Source organism: Molothrus aeneus, chromosome 6, assembly GCF_037042795.1.
Source record: "Molothrus aeneus isolate 106 chromosome 6, BPBGC_Maene_1.0, whole genome shotgun sequence".
Lineage (NCBI taxonomy): Eukaryota > Metazoa > Chordata > Aves > Passeriformes > Icteridae > Molothrus > Molothrus aeneus.
The window spans coordinates 1,075,529-1,099,507 of record NC_089651.1 but is presented as its reverse complement, the minus strand read 5'-3'; the positions used below and the strand labels follow the sequence as shown (position 1 = coordinate 1,099,507).

At 43.1% G+C, this 23,979-nt stretch overlaps 1 protein-coding gene across 3 annotated transcripts in view; it reads right to left on the bottom strand.

Moving 5' to 3' along the window:
- The window catches only part of TEAD1 (TEA domain transcription factor 1), a 157,105-nt gene extending 133,455 nt beyond the window's left edge, over nt 1-23,650 (bottom strand). For 2 of the 3 annotated variants that reach the window (XM_066551515.1, XM_066551513.1), the window contains exon 1: nt 23,534-23,650. The gene's annotated coding sequence lies outside the window, so the exon portion shown is untranslated. Of the gene's footprint in view, nt 1-22,816; nt 22,922-23,533 lie in introns of those variants that run through there. The other variant, XM_066551514.1, reaches the window with a different exon arrangement.
- Nucleotides 23,651-23,979: the final 329 nt, after the last annotated feature.

The following is a 23,979-nucleotide window of genomic DNA, read 5'->3' as shown; positions in this document are numbered from 1 at the left end:
CTATGGGTTAATCACCCTGCCCAAGGAGTTCCCTCTGCCCCATGAGTAAAGGAAGCCAGGCCAGGTTCCCGTTATCCAGCTCTAGGAAAGCTCCATCCCCAGCCAAAGCCAACCACAGCCATCACACAGATACACCATGGCTGATGCATAACTGGTGATATCCTCTCTTTTATGGGGTTAATACTTGCCCTTGGGGATAATTGTGCAGGACTTGAGATGAGAGATTCCCATAAAAGGCAGTAAGAGTCACCCAGCTCAAACCACACATAACTCAAGCTAGTTTACCCCTTTGCATTATTTAAATGTCTCTCTTTAATGTGAATGCATCAATTTAAAGGCACAGTGCTGCTCCAGGCAGGCAGTTCTTCTCTGGCCACCAAATGTGTCTGTTCAGAATGCACATTTGCATGCATTTCAGAAATGTGCCTATTCTTAGGCCTCCTGGCTGTCAGAGCACACAGGCAGGATCCTGCCATTCCCCCTGCTCTCAGGGAAACCCAGGGGTCAGGTTTGCTGTACCTGGGTGCCAGGCAGGTGGGGCTGAGCCCCTCTGACAGCTGCAGACACTGCAATCCAACACGGTGCTGGCAGCTCAATCACTGGTGCTGGCAGCTCCCCTGACTCCAGGAGAGCACCTGGACACCCCAAGTGCACCCAGAGAAGGGAGAGAAGTTCCTGGCCCTCCCACTCTCATTCCCTGTTCCTGGCTCGTCCTTGCAAGAGCTTCTGCTAAATCAAAATTTCCACCAGTCCATGCAGGTAACCGGAGACTTTTCCCAATCACTTACAGCTTGGCCTTCCATCCTAAGATTACAATTCTTCTTTCCCCACAGGTTTCTATTTGTACAAAGACTACCACAAGGTTCAAGTTACAGCAATTAATGAAATTTAACTACATTAATAGGGAGAGAGCCTTTTTAAGAACAATTTTGGTTTTAATGTTAAAAAAAATGCAGTAATAAGAGTGAGGTAGAATATTTTAATTTGATTGCCTGTTTCTTTCTCTGGCTACATGTATGAACTTATTTCCTGGTCAAGGGGAATTTTTGCAGGCAGAAAAAAATAATTCTGTCATCCACTCAGTCCTTGAGTGTCTTGTTTTTGCAAGACAGAAAGGGTTTGTCAGCCAGGTTACCTAGGAGCGAAAGTTATGTCTCATAATCCATAATTCTATTGCCCATTACACACCATCTGGTGACACAGTCAAAGATAATCTGATTCTTGTCTTTCAAAAACATCACATAGCTCTATTGCATGGTGCATGCAACATGATAAATGACTTATTTAAATATACTATTTCTGTGCAGTTTACAATTTCATGGTCACTGTCAGCTAATGTGAAAGCAGCTTTGAACAGGGTTTTTATTGATTGGCATTTCAAATATCTGAATCCTTAACTGAGGTTTTTTACCTATTTACCATTACACCTAAAATTGTATGATTAAACAGTTAACATCTAGCCAACCTTTAAAAAGCTTTGATTGGAATTGAAAGCTTTGCATCTATGATGGAACAAACATCATGACTTAGCTGTTCCATGTCCCAAAAACAGCAATGCCTTTTCACAGTGTCCTTACCAGGAAGAGCCTGATATAATTTAACTCCACACTACTCAGTCTGATGCAGGAGTTCTCAAGTATGCCCACAGATTCTGGGAGTCTACCCAGAAAAAGCTCCTTGCAAGGTAATTGTCCATCAATACATCTGTGGGTTTGCAGCAGGTTTGCTTTTGTCACTTTATTTTCAGGCTCCAAAATAGTTAAGTGAGCTGCCAAAAGTTGAATCCTCACAAAATAAATCAAAAAAAGAGAATCAATCATGCTGGGCAGAAGAAAGCTCTTACACAACTAACCTGGTGAAAGGAAATAGACCATTTGCTGTTGCTTAACTCCTCTGCCAAACTATTTCAGTGGCCCTTGCATTCTCCAAGGCCAAACCTTCAAACAACAATCTCATCCCCTTCTGATGCACAAGACACACCCAAGACATTTTCAGGAGGGGTGGAAAGTAGTAAAAGAAGATTTCTGTGATTTGCAGTCAGGTTCTTCTGGGAAGATTACATATTTCTAGGAGACTGTGATGTACACATGCATCTGTGCCTCTGATACAATCACATAATCACCATTCAGATCTAAAGAACTATTTTTCCATGCAGATTTTTATTACTTTCTCTTCCTGGAATAATTAACCACTTTCAGATTTTTTTTAACATAGGAGAAGACTTCATTTTCAACTGACTCTTCAATTACAACTCTGAATAATTGCCATTTTCCTAGCAGACTGTCAGGCTGCTGTGCCTTTTGCACCGGTAGGTTTTGTTCACAGCAGAGCCTCTGGGCAGAGCACAAGCCTACAATAATCTCATTTATTGATCCACCTGCACCACTCACCAGGATTTTCCACAGTCTCAGGCTTCCTTTGGAGAAGAGGAAGGCAGCAGTGCTCCACTGAAAGCCAATTCCTGCAGAGTTTCCTGTGGGGCCCAGCTGCTGGGATGCTCCATGGGGAGGCAGGGAGCATTCCCCAAACCTGGCAGGATGGGATGGCACAGGAGCCCCAGGTGTGAGGTCACAGCTGCTCCACTGCACTGCTCCTCTCCCCCAAGCACCTGCAGAGCCCTGAAAGCACCAGAGCTCACCCACAGAGCCCAGGAAGCTCATCCCATTCCTCTGCCCCCCAGTCCTATCCCTGCTCCCTCTGAGCTGGCTGCCCAGCTGCCCTTGCCTGTCAGGTACATTCTGCTACTAGGAGGGATTTGGATAAAGCACTGAAGTATCTGGCAAGCGTTTTCTTCAATGAAGACATGCTAGGAGCTAGGCAATCATATTTTTAACTGTGCTGCCTGCCAGAAAAGTGCACAAACTTCCAATAGCAAAGAAATGAGGTCATTTTGGTCACCTGCCAAAATCAGCACATTTCCTCTTTTGGTTCTGGATGCTGCACTTCCATACTCCACAGAGTGTGACAAGTCGTGAGCGGGAGGTGTAGTCTCTCAGGAAAAAAACTAAAAGTAAAAAAAGGGAGGGGGGAAGGAAAAGAGAGGGGAAAAAACATCATGAAGTGTCCTGATGTCACATGACTTCCTCCTGCAGATCTATTTAATTGGAATCTGGTGTAACCTTCCTAAGAAGATGTCAATACCTTGTCCTGATGTTGCAGCAGTGTAAAGCCTCATCCTGTTAAGGAATTTGAAAGGCTTACAGCAGGGATGCAGCTTTTGGTTAGAAGGCTGGGCTGGAATTGAGCAGATCAGGATTAAACCCTGATTTTGCCACAAGTTCCTGTGAGTCTTTAAGCAAGACTCCTGAATTGCTTTGCCTTGAGACACTATCTTGATCCTGGTCTTTGTCTTTAAAAACTAAGTTTTCCTGAGCTGGGAATATCTCTTTGCAGCAGAGCAGATTCTGGAACAGTGGATTTTGGATGCTCATTTAGGCCTCTTAATGCTAATACAGCACAAACCCAAATGACAGCAGTAGTAGTAATAATAATAATAATTATCTTTTGGTCTTTATTTTCAAGTTAATGTCTGCCAAAAATGTTAGAGAAGTTTCTCATTGTGGCAACTACTGTATTTATGGGCATAATTTACAAGCAGCTCATCTGAATAATTTGAATTTTTTATTAAGATTATTTTCTCATTCTCCATTGAGAAGCCTTCTTAGATACTGACTCACTTTCAGCCTTGTAGGGAAAAGTGCCAAGCATTTGTTTTTCTTCTGTCTGCAGCAGTTATTTGACTCCTGCATTAAACTCAGCAAAGCCAAAACTGAAAAGGAACAATCTCAATTTAATTATTAAATATATTTCAAGCTTCGCTGTGATTTTAAAAAGCACTTTCATGTGGGGTAGTGGAAATGTGCCAGGGAAATCTAAAAGAACTATGTAATCCTCTGTCCCTACCCCTCCTTTCTTCCAGCCTCTCTCAGAGGAGGATAGGTGAACCCAAACCAAGCGGAGTCAGGGTGAGACAGTTTCACTTTAGGTTTGCTTGGCAAAAAGTTACCAGGGCATCCTGCCAAGCCTGCCACTTTTGAGATAAATATGACTTTCTTTCAGGGCAGTTTTATGAGGGGCACAGCAAGAGGCTCGTCTACTCTGGCAATTCACTTGCAGATGGAGCTATGCAGCAGCTGCTGCTGCTCCATTATAAACAACAGCTCGCTCTGAAGTTCTCTTCACAAGTTTACAAAAGGGACAGTGTATTTATCTGAGTCTGTTACAGTGCTGGGCAGATCCACAGATGGCCTTTGACTCTCACCTTCTGCATCACACCCAGCCAAAGCCCGGCCCACAGACAGGGTTAGGCTGTAAATTTCCCTGCTCTTTTCCCTTCATCTGCCTGACAATCAGAGCCAGCTTACTTTCCTTGGGAGGGTCAGATTGGCAGATGAACTGCAGGGAAGAGAGGAAACATGTTAAGTATGAAAACATTCTCCTAAGCTCTCACAGGAAAAGGATGTAGCTAACAATAAAAGAGAACCACGCATTTCTCTGCCAAACTTCATCGTACAAGATTATGCATTTCCAAAACTTACATTTATACCATTCACATTTCAGTCATGCTGCATCCACAGGAGGCACGTTCCAAAGTGCTCTTCCTATGCTGCCCATAGTCAGTTCTGGAGGTTCCTTTGGAGGTCAGCAGCAGGCACACGGATCACCCCAGGATAGGCAGTCGCATGGAGGGTAACTGGAGTGTAACTCCCACCAGAGTGCTGCAAAGTGCAGAGCTCCAGCACCGAGCAGTGCCATGAGTGATCCCTCAGAGAACTCCTCCAGGAGCCACAGGGCTCTCAGGGAGTGTTGGAAGCAAGCTCCCTTCCCCAGGTGCTCACCCCTGTGCTGATGGCTTGGCCTCATGGTGGGCACCAACACCCCTTGCTTTGCAGTTGGGGGGACAATTACTCAAAGTTTGTCCTTCCTGCTCTGGAGCCCCCTGCACTTCTTCAGTTTTGCACAGCTGGAACAGTAAAGCCAAGGAGCTGACAGAAGGATGGTCTGGGCATGGCTTTGGACAGCTTGCCTTTTCCTGGCTCAGTGACCACATTATCTGCAGTTTCACTGAAAATCCCCAGCTCTACCTGTCCTGGCCAAGTTTCATGGCTTTTTGTACCTTTTCAGGGAGCAGCCAGAATGAGCTTTTTGGTGGCCCATCCCTAGTCCAAGCATTACTCCCAGAAACACACCAGTCAGCACAGACCCCCTGACCTTTGTTTGGCTTCCCCAGTCCCATCTGGGCAGCTGATTCTGCTTACTCCTCACTTTGTTCACCTGTGGATAAGTCTGCCAAACAGGCAGCACAAGTGGGTTTTGCTGCACACAGGCTGCTGGACAGACTTTTGCAAGCAGCCCTTGGTTCACATTCAGCATCTGACTAGTGGGGTGAATTCCCAGGCCAACACCTGCACTCAATTCTACCAACACAAAACAAAAAAGAAAAGTTGCTGGTGTGGGTCATTCTCAAAAGGGATCCAGGGCTCTGTAAGCTGCCTTCTTCTCATGGATCTGGAATCACTGCATATGATGAAAGCAGTCTATTAACAGTTCATCATAAAACAGTCTCTGAGATTTTATGTCCTGAATTATGTGTATGATTGTTTGGCCTGTTTGGTGACTTAGTGTAGTGGGAAATCTAAATCATTGTTGTTAAACCTCTAACCGAGGATTTTTAAACAATTATTTTAATTAAAGAGGGGAAAAAAATTTAAAAGACAAGTTCTCAGAAAAAACAAAAACCCTTCAGAAAAGCTGTGGTCATTCTTTGAGCAGCCTTAAATATGGACATGATTTTTTTTACTGGTCCTGGGACACACCAGTGTCAGTATGTTACTTCAGAGGAGAATCAGCTTGTCTGCAAGGACTGAGACCTATGCAGTCATTTCTGCACTTAAAAATGGTTCTTCACATGCATTTCCATAATAAAGCACTTTATAACTGTTACCCAATTATTGCTTGGAGCATTAAGTAACAAGGTATTATTACTCCAATTTCACAGAAGGGAACAAATCATGGAATCTGAAAAACTTATTCTGCTTTTGCGTAGGTTTGCTCATATTAATTAATTATGAGACCTAATTACATTCAATCTCACCACTTCAAGCCAATTATGGAAAGTTGGGTAAAGTACAGAAGCAGGGAAATCTGTCTTGGAGACAATCACTTACACTGACAACATTTCCACACAGGTATGTAAGACAACTTTGCAAATACTGACTTGAAGCATCAGGATGGATTTTTCTCTGATTTTTCCCAACTCTCCCTACACCAGTAATCTGAGCTGCGATCACTTCTCTCAGCTTCCTCTCTCAACTCTGCCCCAGAAACCAAATGCAAATCTCTGCTCCCTGACTTGGGCCTTAATCACATGATCACCTTCCTTCCCAGAAGCAGTAAAAAAAAAATCTCCAGGCATGTTAAAATCACCAGATTAGAAGAGCTCTAATCCAATGATTTTAAGGGTTGGTCAAAATTGGTATATTAGATAGACAGACAGAGATAAATAGATAGATTCTACAAACTATTTCTAGCTTTCTATTTATTTTGAATCTACAGCAATTTTATTCACTGAAGCTTTTCCCACAAGGGGAATGGTAAATCCTCTAAAGCATCACTTTAAAAGTTTTTCTTACATTGAAGTATCTGTGAACACCCTCTGCTGAAACATTAATTCACTATTTCCCACAGCACTCAGCCACAGGGACTCACAACACATTTCAATGCCTTCAACAGCAGCAGCATTCGACAGGGAACCATTCTCCAATTTCCAAGTCAAGGCTCTTACAAAGATGGACTAAGCCAAGGCAAACTGGCCTTTTTATATTACTACCAACTGATCCTCCCATAAAATGTGCACATTTAAAACCAGAGAAACCAGAACAACTATCTTTTGCAGTTTGTCTGAAGAGGGCTATGAGTTCAAGTGAGTCTACTTAATTAAAACTGGGGAGAGATATTGAACAGACTGAATTTTTCCTTAATTTTTTACTCTGTTTGCCAGTGAGTAAAATCTTCTACAAAAGAATAAAGGTGGAAATGCAAGCGGAGGAAACTCCATGCATTTATGACTTTGACTCCTCTGGAGCCAAGATCTCACCCAGTCTTCACAGTTGTGACATTTTGTGCTCAGTCTGGCCTATTCCAGCAGAACATGCAGTCTGTGCTCGTGGCAATTATGCCTCGTTTGCATCACACCCTGACACGCGTGCCACGAGAGTTTCACACGCTGTAGTGCACCACAGTTTATTTTAAATATTCTCCAGCTCCCCAGGTGAGCCTCATGGCATGGCAGCAGAATCCAATACAATGGGATCTGGCAGGCTGCATTCACAGGACTGCCTTGTAAAATAAATAAATTAATTAAAGGCAAAATAAACATTAGCATTTTGACTGTTTCTTGTAGTTTTTCTAAACATTCTAAAGTAAAACTTTGCTGAGCCTGAATGACCAAAGGATTTGCAGATGCAGTCAAATGAGGCAGTTTTCAAACATACATTCTTCCTTAGCCAGCAAAGCATTCCCCCTTCCTTGCCCAGTGATATTTCCACTGGGCTGGCAAAGGGCAGCTACAGTGTCAAACATTCAGAGATAACCTGGCCACTCAGAAGACTGAGATGTTCAAGCCCTCACCTGAATGAGTCCCCACCCCTAATGACAGCTTTACCCTCTCCCAAGTAACCTTCTGCATCTCCTAAGGCCCACCCACCTTCCTTCAGGCACAGAGGGTGGGGGTCAGGATCTCCCTCTGAAAGCCTTCACAGGCACACAGCTCTCTCCTCTGAATATACTGACAATTAGAAACTCTCCTGGCTAAGACTGGCTTACCATGCACCAAAATATTCTGCAATTATTTCAGCACACAGTCCTATTAATTTGGTTCCATCTTCCAAGCTTCAGAACAGACACGTCCCTCCAATATGGAAGTTACAAATTGAATTGTTAAAACAAATATCAGCACAAATTCCATGTTAATGAGAATCATGTCTCTTCCATGCTTTTAATACTAACCCCCGAGATTAATTATTATATTTAGTGTCTAGGACAGCAACACTTCCTACTCAGCACCTGTCATGGGTCCAGCAATTAATTGCATACCACTGACCTTCACAGAACACCATGGAAATTTTATTACCGTACAACTCAATTGCAGTCATACAACACTGCCACAGAACTATGTCTTATTACCAAAAAAATCATGTGCTTACAAAAGGGATAGTTGAGCCAACTGAACTATTTATAATTTGCAGAATAAAAAACATTTCACAAGGTTTACAACATACACACAAAAAATATTTGCAGCCTTAATACAAGACAAATGTTACCAAGATCCACGTTATAGACAAAAGTAGAATGGAAAATATTCCCCGAAGCCATAATGGCAGGGTTATGTAGTATGCTGTTTAAAAGCTATTCACCAATGTCTTCTTCCTGTTAGCCAGAACTCCATGGTAGAGAATAAATTGAAGAAAGCCAATTAATTGAAGTTGTGGTTCTACAACAGAGGGATTGGATGTGTAAGACAAAGCAGAGGAAGGACAGGACTACACTGGCACACCTGACCCAGTGCTAGGCCCAGGTTTGCCACCTTGGAGTTCCCTCTCTGCCAATTTGCTGCTTTGAGGGGGCTACATCCTGCTTATGTCATGTTGCTGTGGGTGAACCCCTGCTGACAAACCCAAAACATAGCCCCACACCAACATGATAAAGAGAATTAACTCCATCCCAGCCGAGAGCAGCACATCTGCCTTACTCTCTTCTAAGAAAATGCTGCAACTCAGCACATTTCTTCAAAGCTCAGGAGTCTCCTTGCTCCTTTCCAAACCAAAGGGTTCACAAAATAAATAACTGTTGCATGACTACTCTAATTTCAAACTGGCATGCTAATGTAAGATCTGATGGAAGTCAGGACTTTCTCCCTGGTTTCAAGGGCTGTGTCCAGGATGAAATAACTCGTCACGCCCAGAATTCCAGCAATGCCTTCCAAGTTCCCAGGCTGGAGTGACCCAGCCACACACCTCCACACTCACACATCTGCACCTGCTGCACACTCAGGGAGGGAGAGGATGGTGCAGGCAGAGTCTCAGGCTTTGTCAAAGGTGCACATGTGCAAGAGCTGCTGTTTTTATAGCTGGCACTGTCCCTGTGCACTTCCAAGGCGTTATCCAAATTTCCTACTGGAGTGATTGATGGGCAGCAGTGCACAGTGAGGCAAAACACCCATCCCCTAAAGTCAAACCCCAGAGAGTACCAAGAGATAACCATGGAGCAAATTGGAGGCCACTGCCAAGACTTCATGCAGTATTTTAATGGAACTGTGATATTTACTGAATTTGCACGTCCCAAACACCTTGTTTGATTTTCCACAAGCAATGAAAAATGCTTCCTGCCATGACAAATTCCTCACATCTCAGCCAATGCATTTCATTTCACCAAAATGCAGTTACAGTTGGGTTTACCACATCGATCCAATTTCACATCTTTTTTGGTTAAAGATTTGTAATCTCTGTGGCCAATGACAGTAAGATTACTTAGCAAACAAGGCTCACCAACAATGCTTTGCTTTGAAGGATCACCTACACATGGAATGGATGATAACTGCAAGGCAAGGCAATTCAAGGCTCTGTGATGGTTGAAATTTTGTTGTGAGGGGTTTTTTTTCTTAAAAAGTTCATTAAAATTTTTCAGTTGATATAATAGATTCTTCCACCTCTTCAATACAGCAGAGGAAATGAAGTGAAACTAGCTTCATTGTAATGGAAAAGTGATCTCATAATTTAATTCACTTTGCTCCCTAATCACAAATGCTCAGAGAGCACAAGCTAAGGAAGGAAGGTGTAAAGTGATGCTGCAACCTAGCTCCCAGTTAAAAATCTCCTTTCCTGAAGGAGTCTGGGCTGCAAACCAGAATGAAGCACACATGGTACCGAGATTACTGAAAAGCTGTGGGCAAGGCTATGGTTCAGAGGCAACAACCCTGCTCTGTTTGAAACTAAATCCAAAATTCCTGTAGTTTGGCTGACACCTTGGTTTAGATATCCTTGAGGCCTGATCACAGAGCATATTAATGCACACAGAGATGCCTGCAATGACTTGTTATACAGCCTGATGTAAAAAAGAAGCTACAAAATGAAGGCAAAGATGACAGACAAGCCTCCCCTCTCCCAGCCAGGAAAGCTTTTGTTGCCCCCTCTTCAAGACTTTCACTTCTGCCAGAAGTGCCCTCTGCCCGCCTGGCCCCTCCAGCTGTCCAAAGTGTCTCCTGCAGACAGCACTGCTGAGCAGGCAGAGCACGGATTAAACAGCATTACATGCTCTTTCTGTCATTTTGTTTCCACTAATTTAGAAAATAATTTTTCTCCTTGTGGATATTTTTCAATAAGGCAAGGGAGATGTTACAGAAAAAAAAATAAAAATCTCCAAGATCAGAATATGTCAGAAACTTGAGAATACTTAATGTGTCATTGTGACCATGAATATGTACAGAAACACACACACACAATTAAAGTCAAGTATTTCAGAGGAGGTTTAAAAAAATAAAATATGTTCAACAGGAAGAGTCTGTTTAATGTAGGATTTAAGCAAGGCTCTTCCATTTGCATAGATCACTTACAGCAGCAGCAATTCATTAAATTCTCCCATAAAATCATGCTATATTTTGTCTAAAGCGACAGATTCCTTGCAGATCACAGTGCCTTTCTCATGCTGCTAATAAGATAATCTGTTACATGAGGCTTACAAATCCATTTAAATTTATTTTAATTAATGAATCAATCACTAGCCACTGATGACTTGGTCTACAGACAGCAAGCAATTCAAAGCCCCAGGCTTCTAATCCAAAACCAAAATCCACATTAGAGCAACAGGACATCTCTCTGATCGATGGCAGCACAAAGATGTTCAGTTCATACACATTTAAAGTGTATGAACCTAATCAAAATGTATCTCCAGATCTTATGCATTACAATTCCCAAATTCAGGACTGTTCAACTAGAAAAGCAATATTAAGTCATTTACATTTCTTTGCAAAGGGAAAAAATTAAATCAAGCACAACTATAACCTGATTCTAAACTTTAGATGCTTATTCCACTTGAAGGTTCCTCCCTTTGTTCTCCTTCCCCGTGTTAAACAATCTGTTGTTTAACATTAATTAATAGAAAATTGCACTTCTTACGATCACAAACACGAACAATTCTTTTTACATTTGCTTTGATGCTGTGAAAAGCCAGTGCTGTTCTCCACTGCTCAAGTGCTTACAGTTTCCCTCAAACAGAAAACAGGAAAGAAGTGAGATTTCTGTCCCAAAATCAGCAAGCAGGAGCAGCAGGAAGAACATCCTTGTTATTGTAGTAAGTTAATTAATATAATTCTTGTTATGACAAGGAGTTAATTACAATGCAGCAAGCTAAACCCACAATGGGCTGTGTGATGCCCAGCACTGCAATCCCTGGAGCACCAGCATCTGCCTCCATGGCACAGGGGACAACCTGAGGGAGGCTTCTCCTCCCGTGAGCACCAACAGCTGGGGCTCCAGCACAGCCCCTGGGGCTCCAGCAGCCCTTGTACCAGCCCAGAGCAAGGAAGGAATGGTGCCTGCCTCCCCAGGAGCCTCCTGCAGGGGTGCAAGCATCTTCCAGAGGAGCGTGACAGAGAAGGAAGGTGAGACAGGGCAGCCTGGCTCCACAAGTCTCATGTTGCTGCAGCTCCCCTGTGCCAAGGCTGCTGTGCACTGCTCAGCCTCATGCCCTCATCTCTGCAGGTCTGGGCTGGCACTGCCCTCCCTCCTCAGCCTCACAGCAAATCCTGCCCTCAGAAGCAGAGCAGGAGGCACTTGGAGATCACTCTGAGCTCCCTGCAGCAGAGAAGCTGCAATCATGGAGCAGTTACTCTGGTTTTGATTTCTTCAAACGCTCTCTGCACCACTAGCATCCCTTTAAGTATTCTGAGAGAAATCCTGGCCCCTCAAATTCAACAAAGCAGCTTGCTTGGATGCTCACTGTCATGCCAAAAATCCCAGTTCTGCCTGTTTAAAAGAAGAGGTCTGCATTTGTTTTTAACCAATTCTGCATATACAGTTTAACTAACCCTGTCAAAAGTAGACTTCCTTTTTAAATGTAGTACCTACTAATCCGTTGCTCTCAATACTCTTATTCTTCCTGGTTTGTTAAAAACAAATGATATTTTGGAGGGAAGAATAAAAAGAATAATTAAAGAAGATGGGTTTGGCCTTTATGTGCTGCTAATTATTTTGAGTTAAATTAACCAAATAATAAGTACAAGATACCAAACTATCTTTCATAATATTTAAGAAAAGCATAAAGGGTTGAATACTTTCCAGGTGAAAACACATTAAGACCAATGTTGTACCAAGCCTGAATCTGGCCCCATTAGCTCCAAAAGGTAAATAGTTCATCCCCTTGCACAGATGTCAGAGCATACAGGCACTCCAACAAGATTCTGCAGCCAACAATGCTCCACTGACACAGAGACAATCAATGTGTCCTTGATTATGAGGAGGCAAACAGTTTTCACTGAAAAAAAAAGGAAAAAAAAAAAAAGAGAGAGAAACTGAGAACAAATCATGTGTTTTTATTTTATAGGTTCCAAGTTGGGGTTGGGTTTTTTTCAAGCCCTTTTGGAGCACTGAAACAGAATAAAAATAGCTTGTTGCACAAGCATAAAACAAAGTAACTGCTAAATAAACATTTTAAATTTACTCCTATGTGCTCAGTTCTCACTCCCATTAGTCTTCAGGAGTTGGATGACTTCACAAAAATATCTTCCCGTTTTCTGGAAAACTGATTAGATGGGTTTTGTCCAAGAATTGTCCCATAATGTGTTCCCTTTATTTCACATGCTGAATATGACTGCTGGAAAATGTACTGCAGCACAGAAGGCAGTATATGCCAGTGCATCCTGACATTCAAATCAAGACCACAAATTATAAACAGTTTCAGCAAATTGACTCGAGTGCCTTTGTTCCGCAGACATACATCTTCCTATTGCTTACAAAAGCAGCATATACTAACCACGAAGGCTGCTATAGCCAGTACTGGGAAAGGAAGTTATTGAAGCCTGGATTTCCTGCTTTCAGCCCAAGCCAAGAACTGCAAGGCTTGTAGTGGTTTCAGGAACTGACTCATCTAATGATTCATGGATAAGATACTGGTTTTAATATATTTCTGATCATAAGACTCAAACTTCAAAAACAGTGATGCTTAGTTTTTATTTTAAAGTAAAAAAAAAGTACATCAATCAAGCAAACAAATATTGTCATGGGACAAATGAGCTAATAATTATTAATGTGTTTTACAGTGAACTCTGCTTTTTAAAAATGGTGTGTTAAACATCCTGGAAATTCATTTCAAGAGAATGTTGACAATTGAATTAAAAGTCCACTGTCAAAAACTTGAGTACTTTCATTGCAGTCCTGACAGAGCTGAAATCCAAGTGGAGAGCAGCTGGGATATCAATGCATTTTTAGAGATACCCTTAGGTACAGGTATGACTGCTACACCCTAATCAGTGATTAGAGGTAGTCTAGTCAATGATTAGAGCTAGAGCTGCCACTGTTAATGCACCTGGTGTCTTCAGCTGTGCACACAAAGTACCATCAGAGACTGGCTGGTAACAAACAGCCAGGGAAGTTTTGTTCCAGGAGCGAGTGAAACTGCTGAGGTCAATCCTAAAGCAATGACTAACACTGGATTTTCAGTGCTCTCACACACCCCCCTGCATTTTGTGCTAATTCAGAATTCAAGCCCAGCCGTTTTTATGCACTGAGCTCTTCCAGAGGAAAGCACGCCTTCCAGAGCATCAAAACCCTTTTTGCCCACAACACAAATCTCATCAGTATGCTGTAACTTGAACTGCCAGGCTCTTGCACCTAAAAAATAGCTGGTGATGGAAGCTGAATTCTGCCAGGCTCATGTATGGAAAAGTACTGGTTTACTTTTTAATTTTTGAACTGCAAGCTGCAGCCACTTGCAGCGTGCTGGGGATGGAGGGGGATGTTGGCATTTCTGTATTTCACCCCTGTGCACAACCAGCAAAGGGGGAAAAAAAAAAACCCCAAAACAAAATGCATCTTGCTCAGAGAAAAATAAAAAAGGAAAGCAAAGAAAAAAGCAGCAGTTAAAACACTTGACAAGAAAAGGCCAAAGTGCGCTCGGTGGCTGGCAGTCATTTTATGGCTATAGTCCTACAGCAGATTTACTCAGATGACGTCAGTGGCTCCAATCCAGCTTTTCTTTGGTAGCATTTACCACTTGCCTCTTGAAGCCTCCACTATGCTACAGAGCAGTAGACCATAATCAAAATTCCCTTTGTGAAATAGAGTTTACCTCAGGGCACAGAGGCATTGCAAGCTGAATTGCAGGCTCTTCACCCTGTACTGCATGCCCAGAAATAAATAACCTACAATACTGTACTCTCCTTAATACAGGAGAACCATTAAAAGCAGCCTGCTACCTAAAAAAAGGGCTCTTTAATTTGTTTCCAAAATCTCAGAAGCCAGAATATTAGTTAATTTTCCAAGCAACCAAGAACTATTATAATTCTACTACCCTTTGGACTTCGTCATATTGTTTTTAGAGATTTTGTATGATAAAGTTATTTATGGGTCACTGTTTCACCCGCAAAAAAATATTACTGATGCTAGAGGCTAAAGTGAATCTGTATAGGAAGCTGCATACTTAAAACTGTCTTCCAAATGTGCCCCTTCAACTGCTTATCTACAGCTGCTCAGTAAGCATACAGAAAATATGCCAAGAAGCAGGAAAAGAAATTACTGTGCATAAGTAATAGTCAATTTAATGAGCAAAATGCACATTATTTGGAGCTGTGCATTTCCTATCACAAAGCAGTGGCTGAAACCAATGGAACACCAGTAAAGCCAAGTTGAGGAGATACCAAATAAACTAAAACTTCACAGGCTCTGGAGTTTAATCAAAATAGCCCCCACAAAGATGTGTCCTATGGTACTAAATCAACATAGATTTGTTATGTTTTCAGGGAGCCAGCAATCCAAAGACAGCCATACCCATTATGGTAACTGGTGGTAACTGGATACATCAGTGAACTGAAAATTGCCTCTCACAGGCACTTAGAAATAACTCTCAGGGAAGATGCACACATGCCCCAGAGAGCTGAAAGGCTCAACAGCCCTCCTTTCCCAGGCTCTTTGCTTACCTTGCCCCTAATCACACCAGGATGGGAGATCACAGCTCTAACCTGCAATGCCCAGAAGCCAAAAAACACTGCTGTCACCAAACTGCATGAGCCACACCATGGCCCTCAGCTCTAAATCTGAGATTTACAGATTTTAAAACAGATTTAAAATTTGGGGGCAAGCCCCAAACCAGCTGGAAGTGGACAGACACACACATTTCATGTCCCTGCAGAGAAACCAGAAGCCCTGCAGCAGGCTCAGATGCCAAGCCAAGAGCAGGGAGCCTTTCTCATTTTGTGCAGGTGCCAACATCAGCTGAGGCAGAGCAGCAAGGTGGGAGCATCACCTCTCATTTCACTGCCCACCCAGTCGGCCCCTGGGTGCTTTGTCAGCTCCTGCCTTTTTCCAGGCAGTTCATCTGGGTGGACTTCAGTGAAATGGTAAAGAGTGGCCCACTGCTCAAATTGCTCACATTTCTCTGCTTCAAATGGAGAATAATTTGCTTCTCTTTGCTAAAAAAAAAAGTGATGTCAGCAAACAGGTTCAGAAGATGATTGTAAATTTCTTTGAGAGAGAGAATCTAAGTCCGTTTCTTGGTCATTAAGGACCTGGACATGAAAGGCATGGCAAGCACAAGTGGCCCTTTCTTTTCAATATCCAGGGCAAGGAAGGGCTGGGAGCAGCAGGAAAGGGACCCCACAGGGACACCACGTCCATGAGCAGCAGCAGAGGGCACGGGGAAGGAGCACCTGGCAAGCTGCACTGCAAAAGGAGAGAAACAAAAAAATCCCAGGGATCCAAGGGCAGGAGAGCTGAACCAAGAGCAAGAATGTGCTCCCAAGGAAAGAGGAGGGTCCAGGCAGCCAGGGACAGCTGGGGTGCCCTGCAAGGAACAGGCAGGCCCAGCCTGTGGGGCAGGAGACAGGAATGTGCTGCAAGGTCAGAGAGCAGCACAGGCACATCCAGCCCTAAGGACACCATAGAGAACTGAATGGAAGACCCTATTTATGGCTGGAAACTTCTCCTGCTACAAAATAATTACTCCCAAAGAAAGGCAGGGCTAGGGGGAAGATGAAGGAACTTCCAGTGACTCTTCCAGTCTTCTTGTCTTTCAGTTGATTGTGGAAAAAGCGGGGGAAAAAAATCGTCAAAGATCAGCTGACAGCAGATATAGGGACATGACTGGTTTTAAAGGTTAATTTTTTTTGAAAGAATGAAGGTAAAACCAGGGATGTGGAAACTGTTTACAGAGTTTTGCTTTTTGATTTTAAGCTGTAAAGCACCTTTAGGACAAGACAAAAAGTATGCACTGATATTGGTGATAGATTAGGTGTGAATAAAATTTCCTTTTTCCCATTAACTATTGTCCCAGACCATCATATTTTTTTCAATTGATATACACATAACAGAAGCTTTAATCCCCTAAACCTCCATGAATTTACCTTTTCTTCCAAAGTCTTTTCTGACATTTTCTCCCCTCAAAACCAAAATGTCATTCCTGAATTATAATTTCCCAATAGAAAGACAACCATGTAAAAAAAAAAAAAAAAAAACCACACCAAAAAAAAAAAAAAAAAAAACAAAAAAAAAAAAACAAACCATGCCAACTAATTCCAAAAATAAGCATTGCTGTTCACAGCACCGTGAGGTGAATGAATGGTGAGAGATTCCACCAAGGGAATAATTGTGATGTCTATAATGTTAAGGAATAATTTGGCACCAAAAGTACCCAAGGCCATACTGGTTGGCGATTCAAACACGAAGCATATCAAACCACCACTGATAAGCTAAATTAACAGATAGCTTATCTGAAGCATATACCGGCCATATGGTGCCACAACTTCTGTTGCCTGTTGCTGGCATAACAATAGGCCACTGCAGTCTTAGACTAGAAGCACTATTTGACAAACTGTCAACAGCATTTTTTTTTTTTTTTTTTGCAGAGCTCTAGGGCAATGGCACACTCGCCTATTTGCATTTTTTTTTTAAACAGGTGAACAAAGAGTAAACCAGATGTCGACTTTAGAAATCGAGCTGTCTGGATCAGGAGATTTAACAGAGGCAGGCATACTGCTACAGCTCAAATCTAGACAATGAGCTTTTCTAAAAACACTCTGGCCTAGGGGAGTGGCTATTTAAAACACTTGGCTTCTTTTATTTCAGCACTATGGAAGTGAATTCTACTCTTAAGTGCCAGCTCAAATGAAGTCATTTTGTTTCACTGGGGCTTTCTTTGCATTTCAGAAATGTAGCATGTACTGTAGTAACGGAAAAGACCAAAAATGGTGGGGAGTGTGTGATGTGGAAACCAGCAATTTGATCACATTAAAAAAAAAATTGAAAGGACAATTAAAGCGCAAGTTACATGAAATTTACTTTTCCTTCTCAAAAAAAAAACCAAAAAACAAACAAACCAGCACAATCAAAACAAAACTAAGAACAAAAAATAAAACCCAAACCAGTTCTGAGTACTTTAGAAAAACCTGATATTTCAACAACCCCCTTAAGTTCCACAAAGACAAGCAAAACTGACCAGTAACAACCATTTGCAAGGGGACTTGAATATGTTACAGGAACACATTAATACCAAATGTATCATGAAAGTTGTCTTCCTGCTTTATCTAAAAAACTAAATCTTACTATTTGAGGAGAAATAATCTTTTCATAACAACACAGCAATCTACTCAATCATTACAAAAATTGACAAAATAAAAACTACTGTCAATCAATATATAGTAGGTCTGTCTATGATATTCAATTATGAAAATGTGCTTTTAGCTGTGTTCTGTAGGAGTGTGAAAGACATAATGAGAAAAATAGATAACTTTCTGTTCTAATAATCTGTTCTGCTTTGATAGGCAGTTATGGGAACATATTTATTTCTGACTTATACCCAGCTAAGTATGTAGCATTTTTAGATTATCTTTTCAAATTGTTCTTGAACATTCTTAGTTAAAAAAAAAAACCAACTCCTTTCATGTTAAGTTGAGATTGCACTTGAACTCTTTCCAAAAGCCAGAGCTGTACTGAATTATGATAATTAGAAAGCTGTGCGCATAAAAGGCAGCACAGTTGATGCATTTAAAAAAGTTCATGCCAGAGAATATAAGTTCAATATGTTCTCACATAATTAACATTTCCCATCATTAGCAGCAGTTTTCAGTTCATGTATCTGTAAAAACAACAGCACTCGTCATTGTTTTAGATTCCCAGTCAATAGCATTTTAATAGTTTTACACATAATCCCAAACTTTCATCCCTTCCCCCTCCCCACACATGGAGATTTCGCATTCTACCTCCTGACCTGCTAGCAAATACACTTGGATTCCATGCTCGTGTGCTCCTGCAGCCACCCAGAGGGCTCTGACCCCCAGCTTTAGGGAAAGCCTAAGGAGAGCTGGAAAGCCCAGCAGGCGCTGCCAAGGTCCGGCAGGATGCAGGGGCAATAATCACGCTGCTCCAGTAAACAACGAGCAGAAGACAAAGAACAAAAAGTTGTAGGTGATACCTCGGACTGGACAGGAGCCAAACTAAAACAGGCTGCCTCTGATAAGCCAGGCACAGGCTGGAGGGACCAGGAAATGGGGTCAGAGCCCTGCGCCAACCGGGCAAGCAACTGCACACCCTTCCCACACTCGCGGATTTCCATCGCGTCCCAGACCCGCGCACCAAAATCCACCCCAGCAACGAGGGCATGGAGCTGTGGTGGTTATTCCTTGAGAACTTCCTAGGTAGAATTACTCCAGTTAGTTGTTAGGAGCCAGGTTTTGATTTCTATCCCTGTATTTTCAAATTAGTGTAATTCTGGTTGAATATTAATAACCTGATCCAGTATAAAAGTTGCTGACTCTGCATCAGCACAGACAGAAATTTTGGCTTTTCAAATGACAAGATGAAACTCACAGTGACTACAGTGGGATCACAAAAACAAGAGGTTTGTTGTATTAAATCAGAAAACACTTAGCTGAATTTTATGTGACAGATCTGAGGAGCAAATCTGAAGTTGCTGCCTCAAAGGACTTAGGTGTGCAACTTTTCACTCTCTTCTGTTTTGGAAATGAGCAATCATTAAAACCAAACACAAAATTATTCCAGGAAATATTATTCCATCCTTGTTCCACTTGCAAAAGTCAAAAGGAGTTTTGCCCAAGAACAGAGAGCAAGATATGGTCATAAAGTGGGAATTTATTGCAGAGATTTTTTTCCTAAAACTGTGTCTTCAGCACAGCTTAGAGTCAGTTGGCTTTACAATTAATAATGCCATTCATCTGTTCATACATCACAGGATGCAATCTAAATTATACAGCACTTGTACAAACTGCCACAAAACCTGGAACAGCCCTTGCTTGCAGGGAGATGATTTACCTCCTGAAAGTTCTAAAATTTTGTTGAGATTCAAATAATTCTTTAACAGAAAAGAGCTGGAAAAGAGTTTAGGAATATAAACCATCCCTGCTCGCGGCAAGCGTTCATGGCAGAGCGCAACACGGCGGCACAACAGAAATTAAACCTCAGGTCCCAGAAAAAAGGATTATTTCTCTCATGAAAAGGTAGGGCCCTCTGATGAGCTGGGGACTTCAAAATCATTTTTAAAGGGCCAATTTGCACCCTCATTACAGCCAATGTAATCCAGCAACAGGCTGTATGAAGTTGATGGAATTAACCTGAATTTAGACAAGATTTCTAAGAAGTCAGCCCTCGCCTCATATTTGCACATGCTATGAATAAGAGCCCGAATGGAATGAATGATCAGCTGTTAACAGAAATTTGCCTTCCAGTCTTAGGCAGATTACAAGTTAAGCAGAACATAAGCCCCGAGCAGAAATTTGAAGAAGTATGTGTGTCAAATCAATATTCTTTTAAATCAAAGATGTCCTTCTTTAGACATCAAACATCACACCAACCATGGACATAAAGCATATGCTGTAAATATCTCAGTATTTGATCCAGCAAATGTTTATTCCTATGAGTCATCCTGGTCACTTTAACCTGAGCAAGGACTGGATCCAGCCAATACTTTCTTTTTGGATAAATGGAATCACTACAGAAAGACAGGTTTTAAACCATCTTCAGAGGGGTACAGGGTTAATATTAATGACATGAAGAAATACCAGCTAGAATGAGTGATGTGCATATTTTTATATATATATATATATATATATATATATATATATATTTATATGGTGTGTACCCAGTAAGAAACAAAGTGCTCATAACAGGTTTGAAAGTAATCTTCTCCCAAACACACACATCCAGAACTGTACAGTAAATCTCCATGTTTTGGGAACAATCTTAGGCACGTCCTAATAAAATGAGATTACTTCTGGTGAAATTCTTCCAGCAGTGTAACCATCCTACTTTACAGACTGAAAACTGACAGCTGTATCATAATACACAACTGCATGTTTTTACCTTTCACTTTTTTTTAAAGAAAGTTGCCATTATTTCTCAATAGCTCTGAAGTCTTTATTCCTGTATTGCCTGCACTGTACCTTGAAAGTTTGCTTACAACATTTTCACAAAGGCAGCTTAAACAGAAAGAAGGAAGAAATGGATTTTTCCCTCAGCATGTGACTCAACTGAACTTAACTTTTTCAGGCATGGACAAACAAAGCCCAGAAACCACTTTAACAATATCCAAAACCACTACAGCATCCAGCAGCAGCAACAACAACAAAAACCCAGTGGTTCCAAGCAACACCAAACACAGCACACACATCCCCACACGCTATCATTGCTCAGCTGGACACTCACGGCCGGGGCTACTTCGTAATTAAGTTTCTGCTGTTCTTTTCTGCCTGTTTAATTAAAACTCCTTTAAGTGCGTCTAGTAAAGACTCCTGTCAAATCAACATTTTTCCTTGGCTTCAGTGCTCCTGTACATCCCACTCAGCACCAACTAAGAAACTGTGGAGAATATAAAACCACAATTTGAACCTCAAGAGCTGTTGCTTTGCTCTCCTGGCTGAAAAAGCCAATAATATTTACTTCACCAAAGTGGTGTAAGCAGGATGGATGTTCAAAATACATAGACTGTATTTAGCAATAAAGAACTTTCCAAAGGTATTTCTAGATTGCTAAGAAGAAAAATTGAAAGAAATCCTTTGCATCCAAAATTTCTGCTTGGTCAGCTGATAAAAACCTGGAGCAAACAAAATGCAGAATTATCCCTACTGGTATAGGAAACTCTTTATGATCTAATTAAACACCAGTGTAGTGTGAAAAGATGTGTTTTCCCACAAAGGTAAAAAAATAAATGTGCCTCTAAAATATTTACCCTTTGCGAAAATAATTTCAAAAAGTGGATTTTAAAAACTTGCAACTTCAGAATGTGACCCAAATATAAAATCTTCAGTTTTGTGTTTCAAGAACATCTGCTGTATTAATTCCGGTATTTCTATTCCCAAATAAAGTGTGCCTGTGTGTATACGTGTGTATATAAAAATACATATGTTCACATACGAACATGCAACTTCCCTCCCACCCCCAGAAGTAATTTAATATCCAGGTCTGTGTCATTTTTAACAGCACCATCTTACCATCAGTACAATCTAATATTCTGTAATGGTATTCCCCAACTATTTATAGAGGTAGAATACATCATACATTACAGACACACATTCCCAATCTAGGGTTGTAAGAAGAACCCTACATAATGTTAAATTAAGTCTTAATGTAATTATAATCATTGTTGTTTTCATATTCAATTGCAGGTAGCACGTAGTTATTTACATGAATTTTCCTGTTAGAGGCATTCCCACAGAGATTTCCATATTAGATGTGCTGCAGAATAACTGAGCATGCAGCCAGGCATGTTATCCACACACAGCTCCCAACTTAGCCCTTACCCAGCTCTGTGGAACCGCTAACCTGCACGATTGCATTTCCAAACTTTATCAGCACGAAGAGAAAGCAAATATGCTCCTGCTAATACAGGAATACAATTGCATATGGACTTTTTCCTCCCTGAGGCTCTCCCATTTCAGCTTATATTTCTTATACACGCTACTTTAAGTCAGAAAACACCGGTATAATCTGATGTTTCTTGCCCTTTCTTGCCTAGAAAGGAGCAGTTTAAAAAAATCCTGGGAGCCATTTACATTCAGAGAGCGCAGGGCAGAACTGCTCCCTAACTTTCCAGCACTTCTGGAGGTCACTTTTCATTTCTTCATATCAAAGGCAGGCACTTGTTTCTAATAAGTTAACAACTCTCCTGAGAAACGTGGGTGGCTGGTATTTCATTGTTTCATAAATATTTTTATACTGGTAACACCGTTCAACTTAAAACAGATTTCAAGAGGAGAAAAATCTCGACTAGGACCGTGCTCGACAGAGGCAGGAGCGCAAACTTTTTTCCTTGGTGAAAACAGAGATATTTCCCCCCTCCTCTCGCTTTATTTCGCCTCGCTGTTTTTGTTTGGTTGTGTGGAGGGGGCCGCTTTGTTTTAATTTGGGTACAAAAGGCGCACTGTATAAGTTTTCCCTCCCCCTTGGAAGTGTACTTCCTTTGAAAGCGCTCCTCTGCGAACAAAGGCTGCCACCGGCCCTCCGCACCAGCTGTGCGATGGAGCTCTTCAAAACCTCGCCGAGAAATTTAAAAAAAAAAAAAAAAACCAAAAAAACCACCAAAAAAACCTTGCGGTTCCTACCGAAAGGAAGTTTTCCAGGGACAATCTCCTCGGTGTTGCTGTAACTGCGACTTTGTCTTTTTTGGATACAATGTTTCTGCTGACTCCCGAAAATTTTCCACTTGAATGTGCAATTAACCAGCAGCGGCGGCGGCAGCAGCAGCAGCTCTGGAGAAGGAGAAGCAGCAGCGAAAAAGGACATTCCTTCTTTCATCTTTTAGAGGAAAACAAGCCAGGGGAGGGAGGCAGAGCTGGGAGCTCCGCGCCAGGCCGGGCCGCCGGGGATGGCTGCTGAGCGCTGCGAGCCTCCGCGCCCGGCCCGGGGCTGCTCCCGGCTTGCGTGCTTCCCCGCGGGAAAAAAAACCAACAAAATATGTGAAAAATGCCAAGGATCGGTGCGCGCGTGTGCGAGGGGGAGAGCCTGTGTGTGTGCGAGAGAGAGAGTGAGAGAGTGAGAGAGTGCGAGCGGCGTGCGAGCGCGCCCGGTGCCGGGCGGTGACTCAGGCCACTGGGTGCGAGCGGGGGAGCGCAGCGGAGCGGGGCGGGCGGCAGCGCCTGTTGCAGCTCCGGCCGCGGCCCCGCAGCGCCACAACTCCGCGCCGAGCAACTTCTGCCCCCGCCGCGGCCCCCGGCCCGCCTGCCCCGGCACCTGCGGGGGCTCCGGGCCCCCCCTCGGGCCGCCCCCGGCCGGGACGGGCCCCCCGCCCCGCCGCACAAAGCGCCCGCGGCCCCGCTTACCTCCGCGCCGCGGTCCCTGCGCGCACCGCCAGCGCGCCGCGCTCCGACGGCAAAACTTCGCCCGCCGCCCCCGGGCCGCCCCGGCTATTTATGGTCCCGCGCCTATTTTTAATCGGCCGCCCGGCTATTTATACCGCGGCCGTAGGTTGCCGCGGGCCGGCGGACGGAGCCCTCGGAGGATGAGTTGCTGCCCGGCCGGCGGCGGGGCGGGCCGGGCTCCCGGCCGGGCTGCGCGGCGCCAGCGATGCGAGGAATGCGCGGAATGAGGGGAGGAATGAAATGAACGCGGGAGCGGGGCGGCCGCGGGGCGGAGCGCGGCCCGCCGCCCCCTGCGGCCGCGGGCGGGCGGGCGGGGCCGCGGGCGGGGCCTCCGCGCCGCGCTGACCTCATAGGGGAGCCCGCGGGAGGGGGCCCGGCCGGGGCATCGCGGCACCACCGCGGCCCCG